The following is a 9,859-nucleotide window of genomic DNA, read 5'->3' on the forward strand; positions in this document are numbered from 1 at the left end:
TTTTTTTTAGAAAAGGAGGATGACCCCCGGCCTCTGCATCTGGAAGATGCATACGGCCACTTTATTGATTATTCACGATGACCATACAAAGTATTACACCAATGTGCCTGAATCCACCATCTTGGCAACATATGCCACTACTCCTATCCAATATGATGAAAGAGAGCTAGCCGGGCCACTACCCAGACCACTCACGTAATCCTAACATCAATAGCCGGAAGCCGAAACACATTCGAAAGCCCCAGCCGAGCCACATACCTGGTCTGGGGCATAATCCCGTCAGACGCACTCGTGTGTCGTCGCCGCCATCTTCCACAGGTCCGTCTTCAGATCAAATTGAGGCATCTACCATGTCTGGCCACTCCGCCATTGACGCCACCATGACGCCAAACAGCAACCTCCTCCTGCGCGAGTCCATCTCCGTGCATCGGACGTCGAGCCTCCACAGCGCCACGCCGCCGACATCCGCCGCCATCAATGAGTGAGATGGAGCACCGCTCCACCCTCCCCCCAGCCAACGCTTACTCCAAAACGGCACCCCCAGGAGAACCTGGACGCGTCGGAGGAAAAGCGGAGGCTTGGGCGAAGAAGGGCACGCCGTCAGCAGCTGTTACCCACCCCAAACAGCGCCCGCCACCACCCAGCCCTCAAGGCGGCGCCTTCAAGAAGGTCACGGCGCCAAAGACGCCGCCGCCGCCCACCGGAGTTAGGTTTTCACCCGAGAAGCTAGGTGGTGGGGAGTGGAAGGGCAGACCTTGACAGACGTCTCCATGAAGAAATCGGCGCCCGCAGGCGTCGTCGTCGTCGCGGCCGGCCGGAGCCGACCCGGGTTTCCACCGATCTGGATCCCGACCACCAAAATCGCATCATTGGGAGGCCCTTAGGCGGCAGCATAGGGAGGGGAGGCGAGGGGTGCGGCGGCGGCGCTATGGGGTGTCACCACCACGCCAGATCCCTTCCTCGCCGCCAACAGCAGCCGGCGGGCCAGATCGGGCGCGGACCAAATCTGGCGCCTAAGCACCCGCACGCCTACGCCGCCGCCACGGCCGGCCAAGCTCCAGGCCACGCCACTCCACCCACCCAGAGAAGGAGAAGCGCGAGACGAAGCAGAGGGCCGCCGGGGAGCGCCGCGACGGCCGCAGCGCCGGAGGCCGAGCCTTCCCCACCTGGAGCGGTCGCCGTCGGGAACGACGCCGCGCGCGCGAGCGGGAAGCCCCGCCGCCGCCATCCGCCGCGCGGGCTTCGCCCGGCGGTTTCCTCGGGCGGCGGCGCGGCAGGGGAGCCGGGGAGAGGGGGTGGCGGCGCGGCGGGCTAGGGTTCCCCCGAGTCGCCTCCCAGGCGACGCGGGGGTCGGGGGCTAGATCGTGGCCTCCCACATTTACTGTATACAAATGGAAGAATAATAAGTAATATGGTAACATCTTGAAAGCATCGACTAGGACGACAACATGCAACTATATTCATACAAAGCACGAACTGTTATTGGATCATATCCACTTTTTACATCAAGTTTGTCAAAGCAATATATAGATCATAAATAAATTCTAATACGCGGTTCTTGTTTTTTTAGACGCGAAAACAGTAGGATATCATCCTACTGTACAATTTTATTAGGCTATAGAATGTGGGATTGTCTTATATGGATTGCTAGAAAAATCTCGAACATTGCTTGTTGACCGTAGACACTTCAATCTAACAATGAAGTAAGCCTCCCTATAAGTGCCATTGATGGGTGGTATGAGAATCTTTTGGTCTTACTATTTTTAGACAAGGAACTGCATTTGTCTGATACAGGTCATTGGCTTACAGCAGTAGTGCACTCATTGAGGCCCGAGCTACAAAATGTCAGCTCTAACTGTACTACCACCAACTACAATTCAAGCTGAAATATAACATTTTTATAGCAAACTTGGGCTAACTTTCAACTTGCAAACTGAGGGTTTCCTGCAAGGTCCAACCAGTACCCCAGAGCGAACATGCATCTTACATCTTGGTGATGTGGCAAACTGTGCTGATGTTGTAGGAGCAGTCGCACTTTATGGCCGGATTGAAGTTTGGGTTATTATCTATGTCTGTGTTGTCGATGGCCGCACCGCTGCAAGGCTCGCCACTGATGTTCCACGCCTCGGATGCCCGCAGGCCCCACCGCCAGAAGATGGCGTTCAGCGGGGCCACTGCGCTTGCACAATTGAAGCGTGTTTTAAGAGGAACATAATGAAATATATAGGTACTACTTCCTCCGTTCCTAAATATAAGTCTTTGTAGAGATTTCATTATAAACTACATATGGATGTATATAGATGCATTTTAAGTGTGAATTCATTTATTTTGCTTCATATGTAGTCTACCTAGTAAAATCTCTATAAAGACTTACATTTAGGAACGGAGGGAGTACTATAAAATTCATTGTGCTTGTGCCCACTGCCACGCACCTTCAGACGGATCTGTCTGCGCTTGCCGCTGAGCTCGAGCAGACATGGCGATAGCAGCACAAGGCCGATCAAGCAACAAGACGGCGAGACCAGCAGCTCATGTCGTCGCCTCATCGTTCTTGCTTCCCTTTCCCTCTCTGTCGCCTGACTGGGATTGATAGTGAAGGATGCCTTGCTACTACTCTCGAAGGGGGTAACATTGACCAGGCTACAGCCTACAGCTATCATTTTGTCAACGAAGGGAAGATACTCCTAGTTAAGCCCCGCTTGGCATTTTTGTATAATTCTCCACATAGTTACACGCCCATATTCTAGCGTGCGCAGAGAGAATACCAGCGAATGAAAACACCCGTGTGTTCATCGCTTGGTGGAAGAAACCTCCATGACAGAAAAATGGCCTTCACTTTCAGTTGGCCGAGATTTCAGAACAGAGCACCTGGGACTACAAGAAACTCAGATAAAAATCCATCAAATTGGCACACGGACCAGCAAAAATCCAATGAGAAAGGTGTCGCGTTATTCACCTCGATGACGAGGCCGTCCTCTCGGCCGCCGCTCACCCGCCATATAGCTCGTCGGTGAGGCGCATGTCGGCGGCGGTGGGCGTCACACTAAGAAGCGCAGAGCGCCGGGGAGCGCTGCTTGCGCAGCTGGGGCGACAAGGGGCGTCACCGGACAGGACGAGGAGCGCTGCCCGACGAGGAGATGTTGCGCCGCCGGTCGGAAGGCCGCCGCCATGGGCATCCTTTTCTCGAGTAAATTGCAAAAAAACATCACAATTGGGACCTTAATTCAGAAAACCACCGCCTTTCATTTTTCTTTTAAAAAACCATCAACATTGTGTTGATAGTTTTCATAAAACACTGACAGACCGATTAGAACGTTTTAAGTGGAAATCTGATGACTGAGACCCGCTGTCAGGTGCCACTTGTCTCGGGGCGAGACGGCAGCCGTCACGCGCCGTTAGAACATTTGGCAAAAAAATATTGCTCCTTCTTCTACCTACCGTCGTCGCCGCCGCCACAAGAGCTCAGCACACGCACCGCCGCCGTAGAGCGCGCCCTCTACCTCGCCGAAGAACCACCGTGTCGGGGTCCTATTTCTCCTTCCCCGCGGCTCCCGCCTGTGCAGATCCGCGCTCGCACCCTCCGCGTGCATGCCATCGCTTATGCCGGCTCGGCAGACCACCTCGTCACCGGCGCGAATCCTCCAGCACCGGTCGTCTGCGCCGCCACCTCCAGCTCCCCCCGCACGCTTCCCGTCCTGCTTCTCCCGTGACGTGCTCCATGCCACGCTCGCCGCCGGCTGCGGTCCGAGCTGCGCGCCCGGACAGCAGCCTCTCCAGCCGCGCTCGCCGCCAGGGGATGGAACGAGACGCGCGCGCCGGACAGCCTGCCGCGGACCACCACCTCCAGCTCCTCCCCCCGCGCTTGCCCTCCTCCTCCCGTCTCCTACTACAGGCCATGCTCACTGCCCGCCGCGGGCCACCAAGCTGGAGCAGCAGATCCTCCCGACCACACCGGACACTATTCTACTCGGTTGGTTGCTTGGCCACGTTGGCGCGGGAACGCATCTCGCTCCTGGTCGCTACATGCTCAGTTCCGGAGAGGCGGAGAGCTGCAGGCCGCTCCACCAATGGCAGCATCTTGCCAAGTGCACACTGCGCACACAAGGTGTTCGAGAGAATGCGAGAGAGAGAGAGAGAAGAGTGTGTGTGCACGTTGACAAGCGGGCCCTACGCCCAGTTTAACGGCCCAGTCAAACAAGGTCAAGTTTTGTTGCCAGGTCCGCACTGACAATGGATCCCATCTGTCAGATCCGGCAGCCGAATGGTCACGAATTGACAGTTGAGGAAGTCCGAGCTAAACTAGAAGCACTTGCGGGAAATCTAGGAGACTGGAGCAAAGCAACATTCAGCAGTGTTCGAGGTGAGATCCGAACGCTAAAAAAGGAGCTAGAGAGGTTGCGTGGCAGCCCGAACAGGTCTGGACCGAGTCATGTAGAGGTCAAGATCAATGATAGGCTGATCGAGCTATATCTAAGGGAAGAACTCATGTGGAGACAGCGGTCCAGAGTGCAATGGTTATCGGGGGGAGATCGCAATACCCACTTCTTCCACCTTCGGGCGTCCATGCGCAGGCGGAAAAATTTGATTAAGGCTCTTCAAAAACCGGACGGTTAGGTTACTGAAGATGTGACAGAGATGCAGCAGCTAGCACGGGAGTATTATAAGCTCCTGTATGCCTCAGAAGGAATTCAAGGCGTGGACGAAGTTCTACAACATGTCCCAGTGAAGGTTACAGCCGCCATGAATGAGCAGCTTCTTGCACCATATGATGAGAAGGAAGTTAAAACAACGCTCTTTCAAATGTTTCCCACCGAGGCCCCTGGTCCGGATGGCTTCCCAGCGCACTTCTTTCAGCGGCACTGGGATGTTTGTGGTACAGCGGTAACTAAGGCAGTTCTGGGCATCGTTCGAGGGGAAGAGAGCCCGGCTTGCTTGAATGATACTATGTTGGTCCTTATACCCAAGGTATCAAATCCTACTATGTTGTCTCAATTTCGTCCCATAGCTTTATGTAATGTGTTCTACAAAATTGCTTCGAAAGTTCTTGCAAACCGTCTTAAGGTTATCTTGCCGGAGATCATATCAGAAGAGCAGTCGGCCTTTGTTCCAGGACGGCTCATTACAGACAATATAATCTCAGCTTACGAGTGTTTGCACTTCATGAAGCGAAACAAATCCAAGGATAACAATTTTTGTGCTCTCAAGCTCGACATGATGAAAGCTTATGATAGAGTGGAATGGGGGTATCTTAAAGCAATTATTGAGAAGCTAGGTTTTGTAGCACCTTGGGTTTCAGTAATCATGAATATGGTGAGCTCAGTTTCCTTCTCAGTAATGTTTAATGGAAGCAAGTTAGAAGAATTTAATCCCACACGTGGAATCCGTCAGGGAGATCCCATCTCTCCATATCTTTTCTTGTTGGCAGCAGAGGGTCTTTCGTGCCTGTTAAACTCACACAATCAGTCATCCCAACTTTGCGGCATTAAGGTGGCACCGACGGCTCCGGAGGTGAACCATCTTTTGTTCGCGGATGATAGTTTGCTGTTTTTCAGGGCAAGTATTAATGGAGCCGAGAAGGTATCAAACCTGTTGGATACATATTGTATGGTCTCAGGGCAGAGAATTAACAAGGAAAAGTCATCTATATTCTTTAGTAAGAAAACCCCACAGATTGTGAAGGATGCAATCAAAGGTTATCTTCAAGTGCCTAATGAGTCCTTGAGTGACAGATACCTAGGGATGCCGACAGATGTTGGGCATTCGAAAAAAGGCACTTTCAAGTACTTGCGTGACCGTGTCTGGGATAAAGTAAAGGGATGGATGAGCAAGTGTCTGTCAACGGGAGGTAAGGAGGTTCTCATAAAATCAGTAGCTCAAGATATAAGCTATCCCGGTATACTCGATGTCTTGTTTCAAACTCCCACGTGGTTTGTGTGATCACATCAAGTCAATTATACGCAAGTTTTGGTGGGGATGCAAGTAAGGGGAACGAAAACCATCTTGGGTCTCATGGGAGGTGATGACACGGCCTAAATACCTGGGGGGTCTCGGATTTAGCGACTTGGAATTATTCAATCTTGCATTGTTGGCACGGCAAGCATGGAGGTTGCTTCAAGAGCCCTCAACGCTTAGTGCAAGAATCCTTAAGGCCTCATATTTTCCACAAGGTTCAGTTCTGGAGGCTGAACTTGGTACTCGGCCATCCCAAATATGGAGGGCTATTCTTGATGGTCGGGATATGCTCAAGCAAGGTTTAATACGCAGGATCGGTAACGGCCAAAGCACAAGTATTTGGGATGATAACTGGATCCCCAAAGAAACAACGCCAAGGCCAATAACCTCGCTCATTCCAAATCCTCCTGAGAGGGTTTCGGATCTGTTACAACCAGCTAATGCCTCCTAGAATGTGGGACTGGTTCGTACTATATTTTTACCCATTGATGCAGAGGCGATCTTGCGGATTCCGGTATGTACTAGAAACACTGAAGATTTCTGGGTGTGGGCACCGGACAACAAAGGCAGATTCTCGGTGAGCTCAGCGTATAAATTTATGATCAAAACAAAACTTCAGCGAGAGAGTTGGCTAGAGGGACGGAGTGGGACATCCAACGAACAAGCTGAAGGAAAATCCTGGACATCACTTTGGAACTTGACAGTGCCATCAAAAGTGAAAGTATTTATGTGGAGGCTAGCAAGGCATTCGCTTCCAACCACGGATGTTCTACGCAAGCGAAACATGGCCGTCCAAGATGCATGTCCCCTGTGCGGCTGCGAGGACTCATGGAGACATGCGCTCCTTTCATGTACCATGCCACGCTGTATTTGGGCTCTCTCAGACGATCAACTTGTGGCGCAGATGACTTCCAATGAAGAAACAAACGCCAAGCACTGGATGTTCGAGATGCATGCTACACTAAGCCATGACCTGTTCACAAGAATGGTGGTAACATTATGGTCAGTTTGGTATGTTCGGCGGAAAGCAATCCATGAGGCAATATTTCAGAGCCCGGTACAAACCATCACCTTTGTGGATTCCTACTTACATGAGCTGCAACAGCTACAGAAGCCGACTGTGCGGCCTTCTGGGGTCGGCCGATCTCCTCGACCAACAGAGGAAAGATGGCTAGCGCCGTCCCAAGACTGCATGAAGATGAATGTTGATGGTGCAGTCGCTCGCCACAGAAGAGGAGGAGCAATTTCGGCAATATGTAGAGACAGTCAAGGACTTTACCTTGGGTCCTCATCGATGGTGTATCCTGGTGTGACTGCCCCAGTGATGCTCGAGACATTCGCCTGCAGGGAAGCTCTATCACTAGCAGAGGATCTTAATTTGCATAAGATCACGGTGGCGTGTGACAGTCAGGGAGTGATTGACGACATCAACAAGGGGACAGGAGGACCCCATGCTGCTATAGTACATGAAATAATAGGTCGTAAAAGTGGTTTTCAGTTTTGTAATTTCATTCATGAGCGTAGAAACTATAACTTTGAGGCTCATAAGCTCGCCAAGTTCTCTTGTAACATGCAATTAGGTAGACATGTGTGGTTGGGAACTCTCATGACCCAACAGTTGTACCTATGAATATTGTTTTGGAATAAAAAGCTTGGCGAGTTCTTCTCAAAAAAAAAAATCTGTCAGATCCGGCGTCAATACACATTTAGTGACCGATAGTGTTTTCTGAAAACTGTCAGCACAATATTGGCGGTTTTTTGAAAAAAAATCGAAAGGTAGTGGTTTTTTTAATTAGGGTCTCCAATTGTGGTGGTTTTTTGCAATTTACTCCCTTTTCTCCGCTCTCGTCTTTTTTTTAGGGGTGGTCCGCCCTCGTCGTCCTTGGAGCAGAACAGGCCGGCATTCTACAGACAGCCCAAAAACAGCGGCCTTTTTCTTCCCACACCAATCCGTAGCGACTTATCCGTGAGTGTAGTATCTTTATTTTTTTCAAGGTTGTAAATAAATTACACCAGGATTTCAGTAATTCTATACTGGTCCGGACCAAAATCAACCCTACCAAATTTTAATCATGACCATAATATTGCTGGTTACCAGTTTTTTTATATGTCTATAATCCATAGCTAACTCTACTTGATTTTTTATTTGACAACTAAAACCATAGCAAAAATGGCTAGTCAAATTTTCAATGAAATTTTCTTGGGCTCAAATCAAACATATTCATACAATGCAAACATGGCCCGGGAAAATGTGGCAACATAATGTGCCATTCAAAAGAAAACACATTTGTCAGCATTGGCATCCACTGAGTACAATCTGGTATTTATCACAAGGTCTATTTTTTATACCTTTACTAATCCAGAAGTATGGATTTTGTTCTCCAACTTTAAAATCTGATTAATTGCATCATAAACTTTTAAAATCAAACATATGTGACCCCAATCGGTTTTTGAGTTGGCATGTCATGATTTTGACAGAAACTGACACGTGGGATCCACGATGTTTCCAAAATTGCCACATCGTCTACTTCTCTCTCATTCTTTCTCTTTTTTTCTATAGTAGGCATTTCATCAATCACTTTGTGTGCTTTTTTTTGGGAGTACCTAGAACTCATCTAGATGAGATATAATTTGGTCTCATTTACTTTGAAAACAAGAACATATACAACCCACGTCAGCACACACGCATCTTATAGCATCACATCCAATGGCTATAAAAGGTGAATGAGACCAAATTAGATCTCATCTAGATGAGTTCTAGCAAAACTGTTTTTTTTTTTGCTCATATGCTAGCCTCCTACATGCCTTGCAAGTTCTAGCATTAACCCACCCTTGTTGCTCTGAGCTAGTTCGAGAGTTGATGAGGCCCTCCGCTTCAACGGGCAAAGACAAGATTCAAAAATGCGACCATTGATGGTGTCACAATGTTTCCGCTGCTTGACTTGTGGCTAGGGGCAGATCTAGGGGGTGCCATGGCACCCCTCTAAAAGTGCAAGCTAGCTTATACTATGCATTATACACTAATTCTCGAACACCTTCATGCTATTTGAAGACTATTTGTTAGAATTATAATGATATGTAGGTCAAACTGTAATATCTGGCACCCCGGTGCTATGTCCCTTGGTCCGCCCTGCCTATGCCAGAGTGGTCAGGAGCTCCACAACCTGATCGAGTCCATGCTCTCTAACGATGATTCGATCGATGGAGTGGACGAGCACGTCGACCTTCACATGGACGGCCCTGCTACTCCAATGGTTCCTACCCGAGCAACACCACCATGACAAACTTAGGCATGTTGTGCACGACGATCACCGGAACTGCGCCACCACAACAAACTTGCGGGTGAGGGACTCAACTCATCTGGGCGCCAAGTTTCGACATGGACAGCGCAAAAACATGGGCGTGCATGATGTTTGGGTAGCCACCAGCAACGTCATGCGCATTGGAGGGCGTCGTCACGGTGGCCGCCCCACACCTTAGGTATGCTTATAAAAATAAATCAGTTTTTTAAGCACAAGTGCGTATTTACAGAAACAAGAACCGATGCTTTTTTATCTTGTGCATAAGACTCACACCTCCAAACTTTGACACGACCTTCCATAGTACCCCCTCTGCTAGTGGTTCGAATCGACAACAGAACAATGAATGAATGTGGCGGTCCCCAGACGACAAGTGTGATTAGAATTGAACTGCAAAAACGTCTTATATTTTAGCACAGAGGTAGTATTGGGCAGCTCCACCAATTATTTCACAAAACATATATTATTTACTGCTACCCGTCCAGCCTCTCTTCACAAGATTATCTTTCGTCAAAACACTATTCTTAAATAAAAACTTTAATTGTAAGAGGTATTTTGATATACCGGAAATTTCTAAAGGACATTTTACTTGAGCCATCTTTAACACT

General features: G+C 49.4%; 1 pseudogene; it reads right to left on the reverse strand.

Annotated features, from left to right (window-relative positions):
* LOC119279865 overlaps window positions 1–2,546 on the reverse strand; it is a 10,724-nt pseudogene extending 8,178 nt beyond the window's left edge.
* Between the last annotated feature and the right edge of the window lie 7,313 nt (window positions 2,547–9,859).

Source organism: Triticum dicoccoides, chromosome 3B (genome assembly GCF_002162155.2).
Source record: "Triticum dicoccoides isolate Atlit2015 ecotype Zavitan chromosome 3B, WEW_v2.0, whole genome shotgun sequence".
In the NCBI taxonomy this organism is placed as follows: domain Eukaryota; kingdom Viridiplantae; phylum Streptophyta; class Magnoliopsida; order Poales; family Poaceae; genus Triticum; species Triticum dicoccoides.